Here is a 25,092-nt window from a genome sequence, read left to right as displayed (position 1 = left end):
GAACAGAAAATATTCATTAATGGTTTTATATGATGCCTAAATAGATTTATGTAATTTTTACCTGATGCCAAAATATGGCCATTAGCATTCGCCCATCCAGCTGTCTGTCTGTCCATCTCTCTGTGCTCAGCATAAGTCCACTCCTATTACTGCCAGGGTCTTCCACTTCACAGGGAACATTCTTAGGACACAGACCTTGGACAAGTTTAAAGATGGCTAACCTTGACCTATTTTAAGAGGTCAAAATGTCACATTCTGTTTCTTATTGTTATGCTCATACCGCCAGTAAACGTAAGTCCAGTCCTACAACCCCTGGCAAAAATTATGGAATCACCGGCCTCTCTGCTCTATGGCAAGATGCATTATCATCTTGAAAAATGATTTCATCATCCCCAAACATCCTTTCAATTGTCCAAAATATCAACATAAACTTGTGCATTTATTGATGATGTAATGACAGCCATCTCCCAAGTGCCTTTACCTGACATGCAGCCCCATATCATCAATGACTGTGGAAATTTACATGTTCTCTTCAGGCAATCATCTTTATAAATCTCATTGGAACGGCACCAAACAAAAGTTCCAGCATCATCACCTTGCCCAATGCAGATTTGAGATTCATCACTGAATATCACTTTCATCCAGTCATCCACAGTCCACGATTACTTTTCCTTAGCCCATTGTAACCTTGTTTTTTCTGTTTAGGTGTTAATGATGGCTTTCGTTTAGCTTTTCTGTATGTAAATCCCATTTCCTTTAGGCGGTTTCTTACAGTTCGGTCACAGACGTTGACTCCAGTTTCCTCCCATTCGTTCCTCATTTGTTTTGTTGTGCATTTTTGGATTTTTGAGACATATTGCTTAAGTTTTCTGTCTTGACGCTTTGATGTCTTCCTTGGTCTACCAGTATGTTTGCCTTTAACAACCTTCCCATGTTTTTTGTATTTGGTCCTGAGTTTAGACACAGCTGACTGTGAACAACCAACATCTTTTGCAACATTGCATGATGATTTACTCTCTTTTAAGAGTTTGATAATCCTCTCCTTTGTTTCAACTGACATCTCTCGTGTTGGAGCCATGATTCATGTCAGTCCACTTGGTGCAACAGCTCTCCAAGGTGTGATCACTCCTTTTTAGATGCAGACTAATGAGCAGATCTGATATGATGCAGGTGTTAGTTTTGGGAATGAAAATTTACAGGGTGATTCCATAATTTTTTCCTCAGAATTGAGTGAGTCCATAATTTTTCCTCTGCTTGGTCTAAAAAAGTAACCATTACTGACTGCCACAATCTTTTTTTTCTTGATTTCTTATAGTGTTTCTTAAAGCCAGAAAGTTGCCATTTGAAATGACTTTAGTTTTGTGTCATGTGTGTGATCTGCTTTTTTTCTACAAAATTAAACAACTGAATGAACATCCTCCGAGGCCGGTGATTCCATAATTTTTGCCAGGGGTTGTATTACTGCCAGGGTCTTCTATGCTCATGTGGCCGAAGGTATTTTAGGATTGTATTATGCTAAAATACACACTCTGCACCTATGACTGCACCCCCTCTCACTTCAACAACAATATCATTAAGTTTGCTGATGATACTACTGTGGTGGGACTCATTTCTGGTGAGGATGAGTCCGCCTATAGAGAGGAGGTGCAGCGGTTGTCAGTCTGGTCTAGGGAGAACAATTTGATCCTCAACACCTCAAAGACAAAGGAGATGGCGGTGGACTATAGAAGGAGGAAAACAGTCATCCAGCCACTGGTCATCGATGGGGCCTGTGTGGAGTGGGTCTCTGAATTTTGTTTTCTGGGTGTGTATTTGAGAGACGACCTGACTTGGAGCACAAATACTATGGCTACCATCAAGAAGGCACAACAGAGACTCTATTTCCTGAGGGTTCTCAGGAATAACCATCTGCCACAGAGACTGCTGCTGTCCTTCTATCACTGCTCCATAGAGAGCATTTTGACCTACTGTCTGTGTGTGTGGTTTTCCAGCTGCAAAGTCACAGACAGGAAAGCTCTCCAGAGGGTCGTCACCACAGCCCAGAAGATCACTGGTTGTCTCTTGCCTTCATTAGAGGAACTGTATACAAGTTGTTGTCTCAGGAAGGCAAGGACTATAATCAGAGACCCCTCCCATCCTGGACACTATTTGTTTGAATTATTACCATCAGGCAGACGATACAGGGCACTTAAGGCCAGAACAAACAGACTTAAAAATAGCTTTGTGGGAAGAGCTATTTGTGCACTGAATGCTGCTGGACCTGCCATTTTATGATTGTGATTGAGTGTTTTAACTAGCTTTTATGTAGAATTTTTAGGTTTATTTATTATTGTATTTATTTATTTTAAATGTGCTTTTAAGAGATTGTTTTTAATTTCATTGTTATGCACAGTATTTTTTTTCTGGTGTCATGTACATTGATAATAAATTCTATTCAATTCTATATATTTATGTTGTTGCCATGTGCACCAGCAAAGCAGGACAGTGAAATTAATCCTTTGTGTGTCTACTGTGAACAAGGGATCTACAAATAGCTGGATGGATTTTCACCAAACATGATGTATTTTGGTTTGTACTCTTTTAGTATTCACGTCCCAGCACATTGTCTGATTGGATTGTTTGTTCACATTTTGCTTATTAAATCACTGTGGATTTGTCTACTACCTTTTTGTCTCTTTGCTGCCTGCATATTGGGGTTCCTTTTGACTTTGCCTTACCTCCAAAGTATAACATATCTTCAGTAAGGTGGTCTGTAAGCTAATGTGAAACAACTGTTTCAAGGATGTTAGAGTAAAATGATTGGTTTGATATTGGTCTGTAGTCTTTCAGTAGAATGGGATCAAGGTTAGATTTCTTAACTATTGGTTTCATCACTGTAGATTTAAAACATATGGGCAATTCTGTAGTAATGGAATTACAACAGCAGCAAAATCTGGACATATGGCATCTAACCACGACAGATTAGCTCAGATTGTAATTCCATTACCGTAGAATTGCCCATTTAGGAACTGATCCCGAGGTTACGGACAGGCTAATAATTTCCAACTTTAGTCAGAAAACACAGCAAAGTGGTATCAAATTCAGTAAATCTCAGTGACCTATCACAGACTGTACCTACATCAGTAACAGGGTGCAGTGGTGGGACAATTTACATATTTACCGTAATATCATCTATTTTCTCTCTGAAGTAATCTAAGAACTTTCCATTTACTGAACTGAAAATGGAAAGTGGCTTACAGGTTGAATAAATGTAGCCACAGTGTCAAACAAGAACTTTGAATTATGCTTGTTTTTGTTTATCACATCAGAGTGGTAGGCCTGTTTTGCAACCAATGATACATTTTGGGTAATTTGGTTCCAAAAACCCATATGGACGGAGCCTTTGAAAATTTCAAGTCACGTGTGTGTCGTATATGTGCTGTTGTAGAAAACCACTCTGTTGCTTATAATTAGTTCATTGTGGCCATGTCATTCTTTACATGTGACGATTATACTCAACTGATGTTCCTGAAATAAAAACTACATAGATTTTGTTTGTTACAATTGATCGGAACATATGTACTGAAATTAGTTTTTTTGTCAATTACTCTTAAAAAACACCAGATAGGCTTATTGTTACTATAGATGTTGAATATAAACTTGGGGTCAGGCAACATTTGGAGCCAAATTTCAAGTCTCTAGGTGCAGTGGTTCTCAAGATATGACATTTTCGGCTTTATTTTTGGCGATTTTTGAACCCGATATCTTCACTGGCTCCGTCCATATGGGTTTTTGGAAACAAATGACCCAAAAGTTATCCTGCTATGGTTTATTCCGTGTATATTTCCATATTCCATGCTAACATTTATAGATTTCTAATTTTTTTGAAATGACACCCCTCCCTACTTATATGTCAATCAAATAGTCAAATGTACATCATGGTTTGTTTTACGTAAAACAAGCCATTCCACATGTAAGCTTTTATCGACATGCGCACAATCACACTCGTGTGCATGCACAAAACCATCGCAGCGGGATTGTTCATGTCTGCCCGACCACATGTCCCTTCCGATGTTGGCTCGACTTTTATGTGGTTCACTCATACGAGCTGTTATGATGTGATTCGCCCAAAATCATACTATGTGTGAAGGGGCCCTTAGTGATGTCTCAGCTTCAGGTGTGCACGGACACGCTGGGGCACGGAAGAGGAATGGATTAGCTCGCTCATGATCAGCTGTGTGGTTTGAACATGAGCAGACCAATCAGCATCCTGACTGTGACACATGGTCCTTCTTCTGCAGAGAAGCCAGTGAAGAGAAGAGGAAAAAAGGTTGATTATTTTGTCATCTTCTATTCTTTTCTTCAGCCCTGAGGGGAAAAAAAAAAAAAAAAAAAAGCCTGTTTGATTTTTTGAGCCAAACACTATGACAGTGTCCACAAATGTTTGCACATAGATTTTTCTGTGTAACTCTATTCTGCACCTTGTGTGTCCACCCAGCGTCAGCCTTTAAACTCATCACTCCTCTTCACACAGACCTGTGGCAAAAGTCAGAATTATTCCCCAACTACTTCAAAAGGAGCACAGCAAGAGAGAAGTCGGTCTGATTCTTGGGAGGAAAAGGTGTTTTAACATCAATGGCCTATGAACAAAATACCCTTGCCTTTGAAGATCATATCTTTTTAAATGTGCATTATATAAATCACAGGAGGAACCACAAATTCAGAAATGCTGTCAAACGCCTTATTTCACATTTTATTGTGTTACAGCCAAGCATTTAAATTATATGAATAATTTTCTCCTCAAACTCATGAGCAGGGCAGATAGCTCAGTGAGACAAGGAATTACGCTATGAATATATAGACCTGGGTTCAATTTCTGGTCATGCTATGCTGTGTCCTTGGGCAAGACACTTCTTCATCATCACAGTCCTCCTGCTGTAATTGGGTACCAGCCTTGACTAGGGAAGTAACCTCTGATGGACTGTCATACCATCCAGGGGGAATTGTAGGCTCTCATCTGCATCACACTAGGGAATCCAGGGATAAGCACCGGCACTAATGGACTGTTGGACCCCGATAGGACTTCCTCTCAAATTCAGATGGGTTATTTTAGAAATGACCGTCCATAAAGAGCTAGACTTTGGCAACTACTCAAAAAAGTAATCCAAAGAAGATGATCATTCTCATAACTGGAATACTGTGTGCTACTCTAATGCTGCTCACACGCGCCTAGAAGTCATATGCAATTGGTCAAACTCAACAAAAAGATTATAACGGTGAAGGATTTTCTTAAAGAAGATGTGAAAGTTCCGCTACATTTTCCCAGAAGGCACACAGCAGACTCAAACCAGGATCCCATAAGGGGTTTTGTATGAAAATCACTCTTTTTGACTCCACTTCAAAGCTGTGACTTGATAGGCAACAGAAAAATAGTTGTACAGCACATAGAAAGACACTGAATCGAGAATCAGCAAACTGTTGTTGGGTGAAACTTTGATTGAACCTTCATGAAAATGAATAGCTTTTCATTCCTCTTGAAAAAAAGGCAAAACAAAAGGCTTGAGAAAAAGAACAGGAAAAAAAAAAACAAAAAAAAAAAAACAAATTTATTCCATAAGCAGTGTCAAAATGTTAATCTACTTTAATTATTAAAATAACCAAACTCATTCCAGATTGCTTTTGGTCCATTATCTGACTAATCCAAAGTTGTGATGAACAGCGGCTTCCAGTCTGGAAAACACATGAGTGCACCTGATTTAATTTGCTTTTATTTTTTCTGTGATTTGACAATTTGGGATTCATTAATGTCACTCGGTGATGCTGATGGCCTCATCATGAGTGTGTCAATAATGCACAGGAATCTTAAATCGTTGACCACATTCAGAGCACTAATTGAAATGGTCCACAAATATGCCACTATAGAAAAAGATGTTCATTGGTTGTGATGTTTTTTTGAGAAGTTATACAATTATGAATATTTTTGTTCCACAGCTCATTAATAAATTCAATGATTTATAATTTGCTTTTTTCTGTATTTTTACATCATGTTGCACTTTTTTCCCTGTGTGACGACAAACAGCACAAGTAGGCCACTGAAGACAAAATAGTGAAGCTCATATATTAAAAAAAGACTTTCCACGGCAAGTGTTTTATAATCTGTCCGTGTCCCTCGCCATTATGTCCGTAATAAAGTTAATTGGGTCTTTGTTTCCTGACAGCATGACACTTGTGTTGCCTGGTTTGAAATAATGCTGAGACTCTAATTCAGCCCTGGGGAACATTTGATCGAGGCCCATCCAAAAAGCTGAGGTTGTGATTTCCTTCTTTATGAAGACAGTGCATTTGTGCGTATAGCATCTCACAGGGAGCTTCATCTCATTTCCGAAAGTCTTGACACTTTGAAAAGCATTTCTGCAGATACAGAAACCCATTTCCCCACAAGTCGCATAGACACACACAATGACACCATCACGACCACACTCTGGTGAACTATGCTATACAACAAACTGTTCATTGGTCACACGTATCACTAAGGGACATTAATGGATTTCAAGATTTGGTAGAGAGATTGGAAATGGGTAAGTGGAGATCATTAAAATTTTTGGTGGGGATCCAGATTAAGGAGTGTGATTAAGGAGCCTTTGATCTTGATTCCTTTCATTATTTGAGCTTTGATATCTGATTCTATAATTAGGACTGCTGATAAATTCCTGATTTCTGTGATCCCATTAATAGGGTCAACGCATGGTAAAAGAACCTTTACAAAAACTTAACCTGCTTTGGTGAGTTTCAAAGGGCAGCAATGGCTGCAAGCAAAGGGCACAGGAATCAAATGCCATGAGCAGCAAACCAAGGCCACTGGAATCAAAGGCCAGCAGCCACAAACAAAGGCTACTGGGATCAAAGGCCAGAGGCTGCAAACAACGGACACTGGGATCAAAGGTACCAGAAGCCACAAACAAAGGCCAATGGGATCAAAGACACCAGCAGAGGTGATGGTCAATGGTGAGATGGTGGTCTAGTGGCTAAGGAGCTGGGCTTGAGACCACAGGATTCTCAGTTTAAATCCCAGCCTGACTGAAAATGACTAAGGGCCCTTGGGCAAGGTCTTTAATCCGCTATTGCTCCCGATGTGTAGTGAGCGCCTTGTATGGCAGCACCCTCACAACGGGGTGAATGTGAGGCATTATTTGTAAAGCGCTTAGAGCATCTGATCAGCTATATAAATGCAGTCTGTTTACCATTTACAAACAAAGGCCACTGGGATCAAAGGCCAGCGGCTGCAAACAAAGGCCACTGGGATCAAAGGCCACTGGGATCAAAGGCCAGGGGCTGCAAACAAAGGCCACTGGGATCAAAGGCCAGCGGCTGCAAACAAATGCCACTGGGATCAAATGCACCAGCAGCCATACACAAATGCCAAATCAGATCAAAGGCCAGTGGGATCAAAGGCACCAGCAGCCACATCCAAATGCCAAATCGGATCAAAGGCAAACACAGACCAGACAAGCAACCAGGGCTGAAGAATGTTAGGATATATCAAAGTAACTCCCTAACAATGAAAGACAAAATTGTTAAATGTGAATGATGTAAATAAAAGACTGCAGGGCAGTGGCACAGCAATGTGCGTTGAATGGCCCGCTTTTCTTATTGTGTACAGAATGGATTTCATTTGTGTAACAAGCTGTGAATTTGAATGTGATATTGCATGGCTGGGATTCTAACCATTTGCTTCAAGTGATAACGGACGGCAAAAGTAGTGTGAAAAAAGTAGCTTTATATGAAAGCAACAGATGGTCAGTGCTGCCACTGCAATATTTGCCTGAGGAAGTCTGTTCTGGCTGACAGGAACAGGTTTGCTTTCTCACCATAGAAACTTTTCCACCAGCAGCCACGCGCCCTTGAACCAGAAAGCATTACCTGCTCCATTTGTGTTGGTGACAACATCAGCAGAATCATTAATGCTTTACTGTTTTCCCATTTATTGTGTGGCAGACAATAAAGGCCTAGCATGCAGACAAAATGGATACAGTGAAGTTCCACTCAACATAAAAATAATTAGGTAGCTCTTTTTCCTCTCCTGAGATGGAAAAAACAGCCAACGGCAATAAGACAGGCAGGAACCCAAGTGGAGGCAGCATGTGTGTTTGCACACTGAATCTGCAGCTGGGACTGTTTCACATTAAATGAAAATTAAAACAAATTTAAAAGGATTGAACAAAGGTTTTAGGCCATCTGTGTTTTGCACAATTTCCCTTAATTTTGCTTTAGCCTCCTGAACCGACAACCTGCTTTCAAATAATCAAGTGTTGTCAATTTTGAGCTGAGTGCATGAATAATAGATGAAAATTTACACTATTTATACCTACCTAACTACCTATCCAGCCAATGACGTGACCAGTGAATGACTTCAGAACATTAACTTTGATGCTAAAAACTGACTGCTATAGTGAAACCACTTAAAACATTTTTATTGTTTACATGTGTTGTCAGGGAGCTGGAATACATGATTAACAAGAACAACGAGAGATTTCTGACATATGCCAATTGATATCCGAATCACCTCAAAAATTCAGTGGTGTTTTCCATGGCCTAATATCTATCTGTGGAGAAAATTTTCTGAGAATCCGTGAAGTAGTTTTGACATACCAAATTGTTCCATGACTAATATGTGAAACGTGATCCAGAATCCGGATCCGGCTCACCTCCAAAATTTAAGGAAGTCTTCCATGGCCTAATATATATCTGTGGTGCAACTTTTGTAAGAAACTGTGTAGTAGTTTTGATGTAATCCTTCAAAGCCTATATAAAGTGAAACTTGATCCAGAATCTGGATCCGGATCCGGATCACCTCCAAAATGTAATGGAGTCTTCCATGGCCTAATATGTATATGTGGTGAAAATTTGTTGATAATCCACGAGGTAGTTTTGACATAATGTGTCAAAGCCTATAGAAAGTGAAAGTTGATATAGAGTCTGGATCTGGATCACCTCTAAAATGTAATGGTGTCTTCCATGGCCTAATGTGTATGTGTGGTGCAAATTTGGTGAGAATCTGTGTAGTAGTTTTGACATAATACTGCTAACAGTAATCCTTCAAATCCTGTATAATGTGAAACATGATCCAGAATCCAGATCTGGATCACTTCCAGAATTTAAGGAAGTCTATCCATGGTGAAAATTTGGTGAGAATCCATGAGGAAGTTTTGACGTAATGCATCAAAGCCTATAGAAAGTGAAACTTGATATAGAATCTGAACATGGATCACCTCTAAAACGTAATGGTGTCTTCCATGGCCTAATATGTATCTGTGTTGAAAATTTTGTCAAAATCGTAATCCTGCTAACACACAGACAGACGAATAAATAAATAAACACCAATGATTTTTTTACGTCCTTGGCATACCTAATAAATTAAATAGTTTTGATCATGCTGAATGCTTGATCTCCAGATTATTAGATTTTATGATGTATGGTAGATTACCCCATAACATATATGGAACCAAAAAAAAAAAAAAAAAAAAAAAAATGGTGGAAACTATTCCTTTTTAAAAACCCTATTAGCTCAACCAATAATTTAATAACTTAATAGTAATTTGCACTATGCACAATTTCTCCAGTCGCAGAAGCCTATAACTTCTTCAGGGTTGTCTGGGTGTCTTGGTAGCTTTCCTCATTCATCTCCTCATCTTGCATGTTCCCTAATAACCCAGTCACACATAGCCGGAATCACACAGAGTGGCGCTGGACTTAGGAATTTGCACACATTTGAAAAGTGTCGGATTTCAGTTCCAAAAACTTCTGACTGCCATCTGCGAAAATCCACACAGTTGGTCAAAATCGGCTGGTGGCCCCGAGTGTGATGCACATCTTCAAAACTCTCTGGGCGCCGTCAAGATGGAACACCTATCTGACGGTGGTTTATGTGTAATCTGACAACCATCTGACCACAATTTACGTATTCTGACGGCATCAAAACAGTATCTAAAATGATCTGATAGTGGTTGATTGAGCTTTGAGATTGACTGGTCACAGCAAAGCCTGCCGACATGTTGTGCCACATTTGTCCACCTCCACTGGACCCCGACCAGGGAGGGCGAAGGAAATGTTGTTATGTAATGACATGTATGTGGCACTGTGTGCGAGTCAGAGGCTCAGTGCAGTGCCGCAATGCAACTGAACGGGATGTCACCTTTGTAACACATGTATTAGAAGACGTACACCTCCTAAGTCTGTAGCAGGTATGATGTGGAAATGTTTGCCCAGCATATGATGACATAAATAAGCATGTAAGTCACCTCCGGTACCTCACACTCTGCAGCGCTGACAGCTGGTCAAGTCCCTTTCACCCAGCTGCGCTGTGTACTGGCAACGTTGATCAGATGACAAATACATAACCCACCTCTGGCATAAATAAATCCCATGTGAAGCGTTGTCCCACAATGATAATCCAACTACAGTTGTGTTAAGATGTGTGTCAAGTAAAATGACAACAAAAAGACTTTAACCCCCTGGGGTACGAGGGCATTTTTTAGACAGTTCACTCGCATGACATAAATGTTTTTTCTTTAAATTGCTGTTAACAGTTCTCCCTGCACCCACAATCAAGTTTTATGTCTCTTTTTTCAGGACAACCTGTACTTTCAGAATATATATGCTATAGTTGTGTTTTATAAGTGTAATAAAGGTTTACAGTCAGAAATAAGAAAGGAAAAAGTGAAGCGGAAAATAATTTTCCACACACATTTATTCAAAACACACAGCAAACTATAATAAACAACTGTTTTGACACTTTATAAAGGTAATTTTGGCTCTTGTGTGGAAGACTGTACAACAAAAAGGTTCAAACAATAAACACAAATGCACATTTTGAACAATATATACAAAATGGTCTATGCATTTTGTTTGTCTTCATCTCAAAGCAAAGGTCACATCACAAACTTCTACTATGAAGTTGACTGTGTTTGTTCTCTCCTGCTCTGAAAGCAACATTCACACTTCGAGGCTCATTCAGTTTGAGGAGCGGTCTCTCCCCCTCGCTCCATTGATATGGTAAACGGTGCTTTACACCGGAGCAAGGGAGCTTGCCACAGGCTTATCCAGTAACATTCACAGGAAAAGTAGTCAAGCAATCCTGATACTCACACACTGTTTGAGCTTGTGAGATTGTATGAGAGACTCTTCGTCTGCTCCGTCAGCTCACTTTCACTTTCGCTGTGCGTAATGGCGCAGGGTGCATTGGAGCCTATCCCAGCTATGATTGCTGGGATAGGCTCCAGCCCCGTGACCCTTGATTGGACTGAGCAGTGGAAGATGAGTGCGTGTGTGTGTGTGTGTGTGTGTGTGTGTGTGTGTGAGTGTGTATATTGTTCCCAACAAGTTCACCTACAGCCTATTAAGGAATCTAATGGCAGACAGGACAAAGGCTTTTAAATATCCATTTCGTTTGGCCTGACAATCAATCAATCAATCAATCAATCAATTTTTTATATAGCGCCAAATCACAACAAACAGTTGCCCCAAGGCACTTTATATTGTAAGGCAAGGCCATACAATAATTACGTAAAACCCCAACGGTCAAAACGACACCCTGTGAGCAAGCACTTGGCTACAGTGGGAAGGAAAAACTCCCTTTAAACAGGAAGAAACCTCCAGCAGAACCAGGCTCAGGGAGGGGCAGTCTTCTGCTGGGACTGGTTGGGGCTGAGGGAGAGAACCAGGAAAAAGACATGCTGTGGAGGGGAGCAGAGATCGATCACTAATGATTAAATGCAGAGTGGTGCATACAGAGCAAAAAGAGAAAGAAACAGTGCATCATGGGAACCCCCCAGCAGTCTACGTCTATAGCAGCATAACTAAGGGATGGTTCAGGGTCACCCGATCCAGCTCTAACTATAAGCTTTAGCAAAAAGGAAAGTTTTAAGCCTAATCTTAAAAGTAGAGAGGGTGTCTGAGAGGGAATGAATACCTCCTCTTAGATGGGAGGAGTCGAAACTCTGCATGAAGAGGATGGAGAGGATTGGCCAAAATGGCCCTTGTCCTCTGAGTGGGTCTGGTTTGATAGACATTATCAAGTTCACTCAGGCTTGTGCCAATTATTTTTTGGCAGTTTGACCACATTCTTCATCCCGCTCTTATTATTTATTTATTTTTTTTTATCCTGAAGCTCCCAAACCAACAAATCATTGAAAATGTTAAAACAGACTCAATAAAAGATGAATAAAACAGTTTAAGAAACTTCTTATCAACATTAAAAGACCTCAGTTTCCTCAAATAAAACAGCCTCTGATTTACTTTCCTGCAGATGGCATCTGAGTTGGTCTCAAAAGACAGTTTGTCATCAAGGATGGTGCCTACATACTTATAATGACTGACTATGTCCACAGCTGTACCTTTGACAAGTGTTTGGGCTGCGACAGGTGGTTCCTTACGAAAATCAATTATAATCATTTTCATTTTTGACACGTTAAGTTGCAGATAAAAGTCGTGTCACACCATCTAACACCATCTAACAAAATAGCCAAGGACTGGTCCATGGCCTACCTCATGGTCCTGCAAAAAGCTGTAGTTTTATTTGGTAAAAATCAAAATAAACTGAACCATTTACAAATTAAAGTGTTCACTCAGCTAAACTGTGCTCTTTAGGCTAAGCTAACGTTAGCTGAGAAACCTCAGCAGTGCAGTAACATGACGTTTTATTTTTAAATTATTATCACCTTGAGTAAGCTGCAGAACTAAGTTCCATTGGTCAAACTGGGTGTTTGTATATATCCAAAAGTGAGGAATTTCAGATTGAGTTGGTCTGCTCCATCATCCAGGCTGTCTGTGTTGCTCTGTACCAGAATGGGGCCTGACCTCTGGCTGCTCCAAGCGGTTCTGCACGCTGTCGCGGTTCGATTGATCCCACTAAGCCATCTGTCCTCCCTCGGCGTCACTCCAAAAAGGAGCTGACAAAAAGCTTCTTTGAGCAGGGTGATGGGAGACTCATTTTACTTCTGTTTTTTAAGCTTTTTTGTTGTTCTACAAACGAAAATCCAAGATGACGATTGCTCAGCTTTTGGAGTTGTGGAAAAACCCAGAGTGTTCAACCCTTGCCGTGATAAACCCGTTGAACGCGTTAACGCCCACAAAGTGCTTGATGCAACCGGGCACGTTAACTGCAGCGGCTGACGCTTCCAGTCTGAAAGGCCCTTAAGAGACCGAGTTTCAATACCCCATTGTCCCTGGGGGATCAAATACCCAATCAGAGTCTGAGATGGGGAGGTAAAAGTAGCCTTGTAGAACACTGCGAGCAATAAGTAAAGTTTTAAATATGTTTTTTAAAAATATAACATTGGAATAATTCGCGAACCACAAATAATGAATCTGGTGCAGGTTGGGATGCATGCACAAAAAAAAAAAAAAAAAAAAAAAAGACATGGAAAGAAAATTGTACATACTTAAGTGTATACGATAAGAGATAAGAGAGTCTTTACTGTCATTGTGATAAACAACGAAACCTTGTTGGTGACAACCAGTCAGTAGCAGCAAAGATTAAATATAAAAGATAAAATAAATAAAAATAAAGTATAAGTGCAATAAGGTGCAAGAGACAACAATAGACATGTTATTTACAGTGTAAACTAAAAAATTGCACTGCCCATGGCTGTTTAACATCCAGTAGGAGGAGCAATAGTCTGTTGCTCAGTCTGTAGCTGAAAGTGGTGAGTATGAGAGTAGGGGGCGGGGAAGAGGAGGGGTGATGGAGGCTGCAGCTCTGGGGAAAGAGCTGTTCCTCAGTCTGCTAGTCCGGGTTTTTATGTTGTGGAATAGCTTCCCTGATTTCAGCAGGGCAAACAGATGGTGTCCAGGGTGTATTTGGTCAGTGGAAATCCTGGTGGCTCTCCTCTGCAGGCATCCAGCATTCACAGCATTCAGGACAGGAAGCTCAGCTCCAGCAGTCCTCTGGGCTGTCCTCACAACCCGATCCAAGTCTTTTCTGTTTTCTGCTACGCAGCTGGCATAACATACAGTCATGCCTGACAGAGGATGCTCTCCACATTGCTCCTGTTGATGTTCACCAGGAGCTGAGGGGAGAGACCAGTCCGCTTCAGCTTCCTGAGGAAGAAGAGCCTTTGCTGTGCCTTCTTCATCAGATGGGAGGTGTTGACTGACCAAGAGAGGTCCTAGGTGATGTGGAGCCCCAGGAATCTGATGTTGTCCACCACCTCCACCGTCTCACCATTTATGTGAAGTGGGTTGAGGGTGGTCTTTCTGGTCCTCCTGAAATCCACAATAACCTCCTTTGTTTTGATGGTGTTCAGAAGCAGGTTATTCTCTGAACACCACTCGGTCAGATGTTGTACCTCCTCCCTGTAGAGATCCTCCTCATTGTCACTAATAACTCCAACTACAGTGGTGTCATCAGCAAACTTCACCATAGTGTTAGAAGAGTGGATGGTGGTGTAGTCCTTGGTAAAGAGGGTGAACAGGGCTGGGCTGAGCATACAGTCCTGTGGCACCCCAGTGTTCAGCATGATGGTGGTGGATGTATGTCTTCCTATCCTGACGTTCTGTGGCCTACAGGTAAGAAGGTCCATAATCCATGTGCAGACTGAAGAGGTAAATCCAGGATCCTGGAGTTTGTGAACCAGTTTATAGGGGATTATTGAATTGAAGGCGGATCTGAAGTCTATGAAGTGCATCCGGGCGTATATCTTTGGTTGTTTCAGGTGGGTCAGGGCTGAGTGGAGTGCAACAGAAATTGCATCCTCCGCAGATCTATTCCTCTTGTAGGCAAACTGATATCTATCCAGATCTGCAGGGATGATGTCTCTGATGTGGGGCAGGATGATTCTCTCAAAGCACTTCATGACTACTAAGGTCAGGGTGACAGGGCGGTAGTCATTAAGGCAGGTCACGGATGTCTTCTTTTGTACAGGGATGATAGTGGTGGATTTAAGACAAGTGGGGACAGCAGCTTGTTGCAACATGAAGATGAAGATGTTGGTGAACATCCCCGTTAGCTGGTTAGCCCATGACTGCAGTGTGCGGCCTGACACCCTGTTGCTTTTGAGGTCTTGATGCGCCTCAGAGCAGATCTCACCTGGTGTTGCTGCATGACAACTGCTGGTTCTTCACTTGATGAGGTTGTTTGAGGATCTGCTCTCATATGCTGCATGTTAAAGCATGCATAGAAATGGTTCAGGGTGTCAGACAGTGTGCTGTCAAGGCTGATCTGTGACCTGCTGCCCTTATAGTCTGTAATGCCTTTAATGGCAGACCACATGCTGCGGGTTTGTTGTGGGCAAAGTGTCCTTCAAGGCACTGCATGTACCTCTGTTTGTCCTCTCTGATCCCCCTTTTTAGATCCCTCTGGGCGTGGCTGTAGGCCTCGGGCATCAGTGACCATGCCATAGCAGTCCCTCTGTCATTGAATCTCTGAAAGGAATAAAATCCTCATCTTCCGGAGCAGAGTACCGGTGTTGAGCTCTGATTTCAAGGAGTTCGGTTCATCCGTACTTTAATTGAGCACAGAGTGCACCGAAAAGTAAACAAACAACACACAAAAACAAAAGGAAACTGCTCCTAAACTGAGAGCACTGAGCCGCTGCAACTACGAGTGCCGCCATCTTGTTAAAATATTTGGCAGTAATCAGTTCCCCGGATATGTAAATGCATATAAAATATGTATTTTTCTGTTATTTTAATAAATCAGGCCTAATTTCCTCAGTGTTGAAGTCAGGATGGAATTTGGGACCAAAAATCCACAATTTGCCTTATTGAGGTTTCAAATCTTGCAAAATCTCAGAGAGGTAGCTGCTCAACAAGATGTTAACAACGCTGAGAACGGCACTGAGACGCTCTGATAACACTGCAATTTAACCGCTGCACACGGACAATGGTATATTGTGCCTAAAACTTTCATGAGTATATTATCTAGTTTTTTCAACATTGTTATTGTGTTTGTATTATGTAAACATGAGAATCTTAAGTGATTTCACCATTATTTACAATGGGATTTGCTGTGAGCCTCGATCACTTCCTGTTCATGTCATTCTGGGGGTAAGTGATGTTTGCTCTTTAACATCCTGCTTATGGTCCTTTACAACACTGTTTGTGTTGTTTGTTCCAGAGTTATATATGTAAGATGTCTGAAATTTGGTTTGCGTTAATGAAGTTCCACGCAGGTTGAAGGTAGCAGACACAGAATATTTGGAATATTTGTTTTAGCAAGTGTTCAGGGTCTCATGCATGCGTTCCCTTATAAATGTTATGAAAGGCATATAAATTTACATTTTTGTAATATAATGTTCATTTGCAATTGTCGTTATGTGGTTTCTCCATGTTATTTTGATTGAACGCCTCTCTGAAATGCAAAGGATTATGGGATTTCTCAATAGGGCAAATGGAACAACCTCATAACCCACCCGTGTGCCTGTGTATAACTAAAAAATGAAGTAAATCTTTGTTACCATTTGAATGACCCTATAAGTGAATGCTCAAGTTAATACTGGCATCCCATTGCCCTCCCAAATGGTGATGGATGTGTATGCCCAGGCTAGAGGCTAATTATGTTTTCCGTTAATTGCTAACACAAGCTAATTACTTGTTGCAAAACCTGCAGCTCTTATGGTTTCAGATTTGTAAAGCCGACAGTGTGTGTGCACTGGTGGACATGAATGAGTGCAGGTGTGTATATTTGATTAAAAATATGCTTCTTGATTGCACTGTACCAGAGGGGAGCGAGGTGTTAATTGTCTGTGTTTGTGTAAAATGTTAGCACATGGAGAAGCGTAGCATTTAAATAACACAATCAAAGATCACCTGCTGTGGATCAGTCTGACTCGAAAGGATGCCACGTACACACAGTGCAAGTGCAGATTTACAACCACGTAATTCATAATTAAACTTTACTCTGTCTTCAGGGAAGCATATGACATCCTGACATGGAAAAACATACTGAGTAGAAATTGTGTGTGTCTTCAGCTGCTTTTTTCAAAGATATTTATATGATCTATTCTTATTACTATGGAACCCATTTTAGAAAGAGCAGAAATGTCGACCAAAACAAAAAGGCTCAAATGTTTGATTTGAGTTTGTCCACAGTGATGCCAGAACTGCAGTGAGATCTACAATAAAACAAACATCCTGTTGTTGGTTGGTAAACCTTTCAATCCTACATTTTCCACATATGCACAACAACAAAGTTTTCATTTTGCTGTTCTGTATTACAACATATGAGTGCAGTGCCCATAGGAAATTTGTATTCATATAGAAAAGTAGGAACTTAAGTACATTTTTCATGGATGGTCATATGAGGCTGTTTTTGAAGGTGGGATGTACAAAGAGGTGTACTTACTCTTGCTTCAACAGACAGAGTGTATGTTTTTTTTTTAAGACATGGTTGACATTGAGATGCAAAGAGACACGGAAATACAGTTATTTTTATAAAAAGACTGACATTCATCCAACATGGTCAGACATATATACACACATAGAGATATAGGAATAAATACAGTTTGTGTACATGAAGCACAAACATATGGATGTGAATAGAGTAGTTATTGATAATGTGAGTCAGGGACATTTAGGTGTGTTGTGAAATGTGTGGATTGATTGATAACTATTGTGTTTTCATACATTATGGCTTTTAGCAAGGACACTGTAGGTGGTTGAATCCCATTCCACTAATGTGAAAATACCACTACCGGTGCCTTTTGCTTTTTTGGCCATTAGGGAAAAGCAAAAACAGTAATGTCAAATAATTGTTGTCATGGCAGTCCCTCAGTGGTGAGGAAGATCATTTTATGATCTATTCCCGGATGTAGAAAAGCTACATCCAGGGTCAACCTAGGGATGCCTGTGCATGGGTTTGTTTTAAATCAGGAATGTTGTTGCAAGCAGACAAACACATAATCCTTAACAGATCCTTATTCTTGGTCTGATGGCTACAAAATCCCAGATGATCAGGGTCTGAGGACCTGCTGCTGCCTTCATCTGCGTTCACAGCCATTGGGTTACAAGCCATCACATTGTCTGCCTGATCTTCTTGTTTGACCAGAGCCCTATTAGCTGTCTAATATTCAAGGTTCCTGTTGACCCTTCATGGCTACAGTAGCAGCCATGGGAAACACAAGGTGCCCAACATATTTTACCCCAACATGCAATCACCTACTTGATCTGTTACTTAGGTGTCACAATGAAGACAATGGGTTGGATTTTGACACCCAAAAAATAGTGAATAGTGCAGGAATTACATCATTTTTTTTTTTTCCAGTTCTCAATTTTCAAGGACCAAAAGTAAGTGATACATGTCTAGGTGTGTGTTATTCCCTCAGTATTTTTTTAACAAGTCAGCAAATACAAGGTACAGGTTTGAAGACCTTTCCCTGCAGTCATTCAAATTTGACTGATAGCTGGGAAAGTCTGCAACCCCTGATACTTGTGGGGCATGTAAGACCAACAGGCTAATTATGAGATAGGGCAGTGTCTGGGGTGGCGTACTTAGGTTTGTTTCCCAGTAGCGATGACCCTTGTTGATTTTGTGGGGGGTGCCCTGTGTACCTGCACCCTTGTAAACACATCAAGGCTCCCCAGAGTGGTGCAGGGCTGCTGAAGTTGGTGGGTGAGCTGAGATGGTATAAGACAGATTCAAGAAATCTAGAATTTGACATTGTTTTGAGATTTGTGAATGATTTGGTTCTTTAATGGTAGAAACAAAGGGTGTCACGATGTGAGGCGGCTTGGCACAGAAGGTGGGTGGACACAACAAGCAGACTCTCAGACAAGGTGCTAGAGTAAAAAAGAACTCAATCTTTTATATGAGCTGAGGTTCGGTACACAGGTAAGCAGTCCGTGGGTAGAGGTAACAGGCAAGTGCAAGGCAATGACGTGGTCCAAAAACAAGTAGAGTTCAGTAGTATGTACAAACAATGTAACATGGACCAAGGCAAAAGGCGAGGTCTGAGAAACAGAGCAGGGTCAAAACATGGCTTTGGAAAACAGGACTGTGACAAAGAGCTGGTAAGTGAAACAATTTCAACAAACTGGCAAAGAAGTGATGAACTGAAAAAGCTTAAATACAGAAGGTGATGATTAGGTAATGAGACACACGTGCTGGAGAAGGTTCTGGAAAGGGGTGTGTCAGAAAGACGAAGATCGGGGAAGAGCTAGTGCAAGAGAGTGAAGTAAGGAAAAACGCAAAGCAGAAAGACCAAGAGTGAAGCAATGAAAGACACAAATACACAAGAGCAGGTGCAAGAGAGTGAAGTGACGAAACAACCAAAATGGGATGAGGATGAATGAGAACAAAGATAAATCAAAAACCACAGGTGGATTAAAATACTAACATGAAAAGAATTGCACTACGAAAAACAAAGATAAGAAATGAAAAGGGAACAACCAGAAAATAATTGCTAAGACCAAATAACAATGGAACTTACAAGTGGCAAAAGTAGAATAAACAGATAATTCAACATGATACAAACAAAACAAACAAACAGAGAATAAATGAAGAACAGCAAACAAAACCCGAGGATCCAGAATAGCAGATAATGCCATAAATGACTGAACAGAAAATAAATGATGAACAGAAAACAAAACCAGAGACAAAAGTATAAAACACAGAAAAGGGATGATCAGAACCAAACTAGGATGACAATTGATAATTGACAAAATTAAAACAACTATTAAACCAAGACCTGGGCAGACAGCGGAAAAAGAAAAAGGGACAAATGATGACGGGAACCTTAACAGGGCCAAAACCTGTTCATTCCATCAGTGCCCAAAAATGTCAGTTTTTGAACAATTAAAGTGGCAGACTCTTCATGCCAACATGAAAATGGACTGTTGTCTGTGTGCACATGTGCATCCCAGCTCCACCCTCAGTCAAAAAAAAAAAAAAGGCATTTGGGCAGGAAAAAAACAAAACAAAAACAGATGGGTGTACATTTTAACAGCTCTCAAAGAGGATCCAAATCATAAGAACAGGTTCTTCCCAGTACAGCTAGGACATTACAGTACATCTGGAAAATATTTGCAGTGCTTCAGTATTTCCATATGTTGTTGTTACAGCATGATTCCAAAATGGAGGAAATTCTTTTTTTTTTTCTGAATACTCTTCTCACGACACCCCATAATGACAACATGAAAAAAAAAGCTTTTTTGAAGTTTTTGCAAATTTATTAAAATAATAATTAAAAAACTAAGAAATCACATGTATGAGGTCTGTTAGAAAAGTATCGGACCTTTTTATTTTTTGCAAAAAACTGATGGATTTGAATCACGTGTGCTTGCATGAGCAAACCTTGAACCTTCATGCGCATGTGTGAACTTTTTCACGCCTGTCAATTGCATCATTTTCTGGTAAGCAGCCTTTGTGTGAGGACATGTGTTTTGCACTCAGCGGATTTTCATTACAAGGAAAAAGACGGAACGACTGGAGCAGCGCCGCATCAAATTTTGCCAGAAACTGGGTGACAGCCAGGTGGAAACCATTCGGATGATTCAGATGGCTTTCGGTGACTTTTCAGTCGTGTGACTATCCGAGAAATTGTGGAAGAGGTGGGCATGTCACAACATGACCTGTGAGACTTCAACACGGAGGCAATTTTGTATCGCCATCAGCAGCAGCATGAATTTCACAGCCACTCTTTTCATGGCCAAATCTTCTGTCACAGTGGAATGTACCAAAAAAGTGCTGATGTCCACCTCTTCCGCAATTTGTCGGATAGTAACACGACAGTCCCACATCACCACAGCGTTCACTTTGGAAAATTATCTGGTCATTTCAGCATGTTGATGGCCGACCGGACTGTAGCTCGCTCTCCACTGTTGTGCGGACATCTTTAAACCGGTTGTACCACTCCTTAATCTGTGTGATGCCCATAGCATCATCACCGAAAGCCATCTGAATCTTCTGAATGGTTTCCACCTGGCTGCCGCCCAGTTTCTGGCAAAATTTGATGCAGTAGTGCTGCTCCAGTCGTTCCGCCATTTGCCGAGAGACTACACCCGTCCTCACTCAAAGGCTGCTTGCCAGCAACTGACGCAATCGACAGGCGTGAAAAAATTCACGCATGCGCACGAAGGTTCAAGGTTTGCTCATGCAAGCACACGTGATTAAAATACATCAGGTTTTTGCAAAAAATAAAAAGATCCGATACTTTTCTAACAGACCTCGTACATAAGTATTTACAACCATTGCTGAATACTTTGATGATGCTCCTCTGGCAAAAATTACAGCCCCAAGTCTTCTTGAATACGATGCTTTGTGCACATATTGTGAAGCTTTGTGCACATATCTTTGGCCAGTTTTGCCCATTCCTCTTTGCAGTACCTTTCAAGGTCCATCAGGTTGGATGGGGAGCATCAGTGCACAGCCATTTTCAGATCACTCCTGAGATGTTCAATTGGATTCAGGTCTGGGCTCTGGCTGGGCCACGCAAGGACATTCACAGAGTTGTCCTGAGGCCACACCTTTGATATTGTGGCTTTGTGCTTAGGGTCATTGCCCTGCTGAAAGATGAACTGTCACCCCAGTCTGAGGTCAAGAGTGCTCTGGAGCAGGGTTTCATCAAGGATGTCTCTGTACATTGCTGCATGCTGTCAGGACTCATGGTGGGCTGACACTGGAAGTAGTTGGAGACCAATGCAAATTCACAGATATGACTGGTTGTGGAGAATAAGAAGGTTTATCTGATAACCAGGCAGCGGATTCGGTACACAGGAAGTCAGACATACAGGTGGAGGTATCAGACATGGTACAGGCTGGGTCGTGCTCCAAAAACGAGCAGAGTTTGTACAAATGGCATCAAGGATTATAACAGGCAAAGCAAAGGCAGAGTAAAAAATGACCTGAATTCAGGGTAACAGTGAGGTGGAGCCCGCAGTACACAAACAAGGTAAAAAAAAAAAACCACTAGAGAGCAACAGAGTGAAAAATCAACAACTGGCATTGAGCTGTGGAACTGTGAGGGCTTAAAAAGGAGCATACTAATCAAGGTGATGTGGAGCAGGTGCGTGGAATGTTCTGGAAACAGGTGTGGTTTTGCGAATCGAAGAAGAGGGGAGAAAGGCAAGAGAGTGCGGGAGTGAAAAATAAAACAGTGCAACGTAAGTAAGTGACAGATAAACTAACTAGACAAACAATAATGTGTGAGCAAAACAAAAGGGGCAAAACTAAGACATACTGTGACTAGTCTAAGAAGGGGAAAAACAAGAAACCTAAGATTAAACCGAACTAGGACGGAACTGATACTGACTGAGACAAAAAAGTGAATACAATAAATGATGATGGCAAAACAAACTACTGGTAAAACAGAGAATAAACAAACCCAGTGACAACAGAATAATGCAATAAATAAAACAAGATAACTGATAAACAGAAAATGCATTAAATAACAAATGGAACATAATCAGATAAGCAACACTGAAGATAAATAACAAAGACCAGTGACATAATACAATAAATACAACCCCAATTCCAATGAAGTTGGAACGTTGTGTAAAATGTAAATACAAGCAGAATACAATGATTTGCAAATCCTCTTCAACCTATATTCAATTGAATACACCACAAAGACAAGATATTTAATGTTCAAACTGAACTTTATTGTTTTTATGCAAATATTTGCTCATTTGGAAAAGGATGCCTGCAACATGTTTCAAAAAAGCTTGGACAGTGGTATGTCTACCACTGTTACATCATCTTTCCTTCTAACTACACTCAATAAGCGTTCGGGAACTGAAAACACTAATTGCTGAAGCTTTGTAGGTGGAATTCTTTCCCCTTCTTGCTTGATGTACGACTTCAGTTGTTCAACAGTCTGGGGTCTCCATTGTCATATGTGGCACTTCATAATGCGCCACACATTTTCAATGGGCGACAGGTCTGGACTGCAGGCAGGCCAGTCTAGTACCCGTGCTCTTTTACTACAAAGCCACACTGTTGTAACACGTGTAGAATGTGGCTTGGCATTGTCTTGCTGAAATAAGCCAGGATGTCCCTGAAAAAGATGTTGCTTGGATGGCAGCATGTGTTGCTCCAAAACATGGATGCACCTTTCAGCATTGATGGTACCATCACAGATGTGTACGTTGCCCATGCCATGGGCACTAACACACCCCCATACCATCACAGATGCTGGCTTTTGAACTTTGTGCTGGTAACAATCTGGATGGTCTTTTTCCTCTTTTGTCCAGAGGACACGACATCCATGATTTCCAAAAACAATTTAAAATGTGGACTCATCAGGACACGTTTTCATTTTGCATCTGTCTATTTCAAACAAGTTCGGGCCCAGAGAAGGTGGCGGTGTTTCTGGATGTTGTTAATGTATGGCTTCCGCATTGCATGGTAGAGTTGTAACTTGCACTTGTAGATGTAGTGACGAACTGTGTTAACTGAAAATGGTTTTCTGAAGTGTTCCTGAGCCCACGCGGTAAGATCCTTTACACAATGATGTCAGTTTTGAATGCAGTGCTGCCTGAGGGATTGAACATCACGGGCATTCAATGTTGGTTTTTCGGCATTACTGCTTACGTGTAGAAAGTTCTCCAGATTCTCTGAATTTTCTGATTATATTTTGGACTGTAGATGATGGAATCCCTAAATTCCTTGCAGTTGAGCATTGAAAAACATTGTTCTTAGACTGTTGGACTATTTTTTTCACGCAGTTGTTCACAAAGTGGGGATCCTCACACCGTCGTTGCCTCTGAATGGCTGAGCCTTTTGGGGATGCTCCTTTTATACCCAGTCATCACACCAAAAGGTCTTCAAAAGGCTTGTACAAGTAAGAAGAAAAATATGCTATATAGAGAATTCAAAGTAAATCAAGTGAGACAGAGATTAAAAATAAGAACTATAAAAACAAATTAACTAAGTGGCAAAAGTGATATTTAAATCTGGTAGCAAGCATCTTTTTTACTAATTACAGGCCTGTGTCTCTATTATCACAATTTTCTAAGATACTGGAAACATTTTATAATAACGGATTGGATAAATTTATAAAACAACACAACTTGCTTGATGAAAGTCAATATGGTTTTAGAGCGAAAAGATCCACTGCACTGGCACTGCTCGATTCGATAGAAGAGATCAATAAAGATATGGATCAAAGGAAAATAGTAGTAGGTTTATTCATTGACCTAAGGAAGGCTTTTGCTACAATAGTTCACAAAATATTATTTCAGAAGATGGAACTGTAGGGTTGACTAGGGTTGCCATCCATCCCCTAAAATACAGAATTGTCCTTTATTTGACAATTATTTGTTGCGTCCCATATTGAATCAATATGGGTTGTAAATTGTTCCGTATTTTCAGAAATGTCCCACACACACACTCACACACTCATCAAAACTGAATAATGAACAAAATAAAACACAGGAAATATTAATCTCCGTACCTCACGTCCGGTAGCGAGGAAACTCCACCAGCAAAAAACATTTGCAAATGTACAGATGTGAGTGGGAAGAGTCGAACCCCTGGCTTGACAGCGTTAGTGCCAATGGGTACAAGGCAAACTGACAGCAAACAAGTATTTTTATTTTTTATTTCCTCTTATTTCCTTACTTTACTTACTTACTTTATTTCCTTTTATTTCCAAGTAAAAATGTACTGACTTTAAAGATTTAAAGATGAATATTTATGTTTATTATTACACACTTCAATGACTGCACAGTTTATTATTAACAGTTTTGTGTTAATAAAGCACTTAAAGCTTTACGTATGACTAAATTATTTTTTTCAAAATTAAATACTCCTTGGGTAGTGGTAGTGGCCCTGAGGAGCCGCGGTGGGTGTCCTTTATTTTCAGAAATGAAAATAAAGGACGCCCACGCTTTAATTTGTGAATGGGTCTTGGTAGAACTCCAGTCTAGATTTTATGTTTTACCAACTGCTGAGGTCACAAAAACACAACTTTGAATGAATAACTTAGATCTTTTTTCCGGGGGTGTTTGTTTCTTTTCTGTTTCTTTGCTTTTTAACTGTTTAGTGCTTCTTTATATTCTAATAAATATATGTATATATTTTTATTTGTCCCTCAGACACACTTCAAAAACTCCCAGTGATACATTTGGAGTCCAGCTGGGTCACCAGAGGCCAAAACTGATGGAGAGACATCTGGTTAA

The 25,092-nt window shown here is 40.6% G+C and overlaps 1 long non-coding RNA gene across 1 annotated transcript; it reads left to right on the top strand.

The window, feature by feature from the left end:
* Nucleotides 1–1,730: 1,730 nt before the first annotated feature.
* LOC117528653 lies at nt 1,731–24,290 on the top strand. Its single transcript, XR_004565847.1, has 4 exons — nt 1,731–1,740; nt 17,705–17,712; nt 18,874–18,877; nt 24,169–24,290. It is a non-coding gene; the product is annotated as an uncharacterized LOC117528653 (long non-coding RNA).
* The last annotated feature ends 802 nt before the right edge of the window (nt 24,291–25,092 follow it).

This window comes from Thalassophryne amazonica, chromosome 16 (assembly GCF_902500255.1).
Source record: "Thalassophryne amazonica chromosome 16, fThaAma1.1, whole genome shotgun sequence".
Classification (NCBI taxonomy): domain Eukaryota; kingdom Metazoa; phylum Chordata; class Actinopteri; order Batrachoidiformes; family Batrachoididae; genus Thalassophryne; species Thalassophryne amazonica.
The sequence above is the reverse complement of the archived record's forward strand: the minus strand, read 5'-3'. Positions and strand labels throughout refer to the sequence as shown.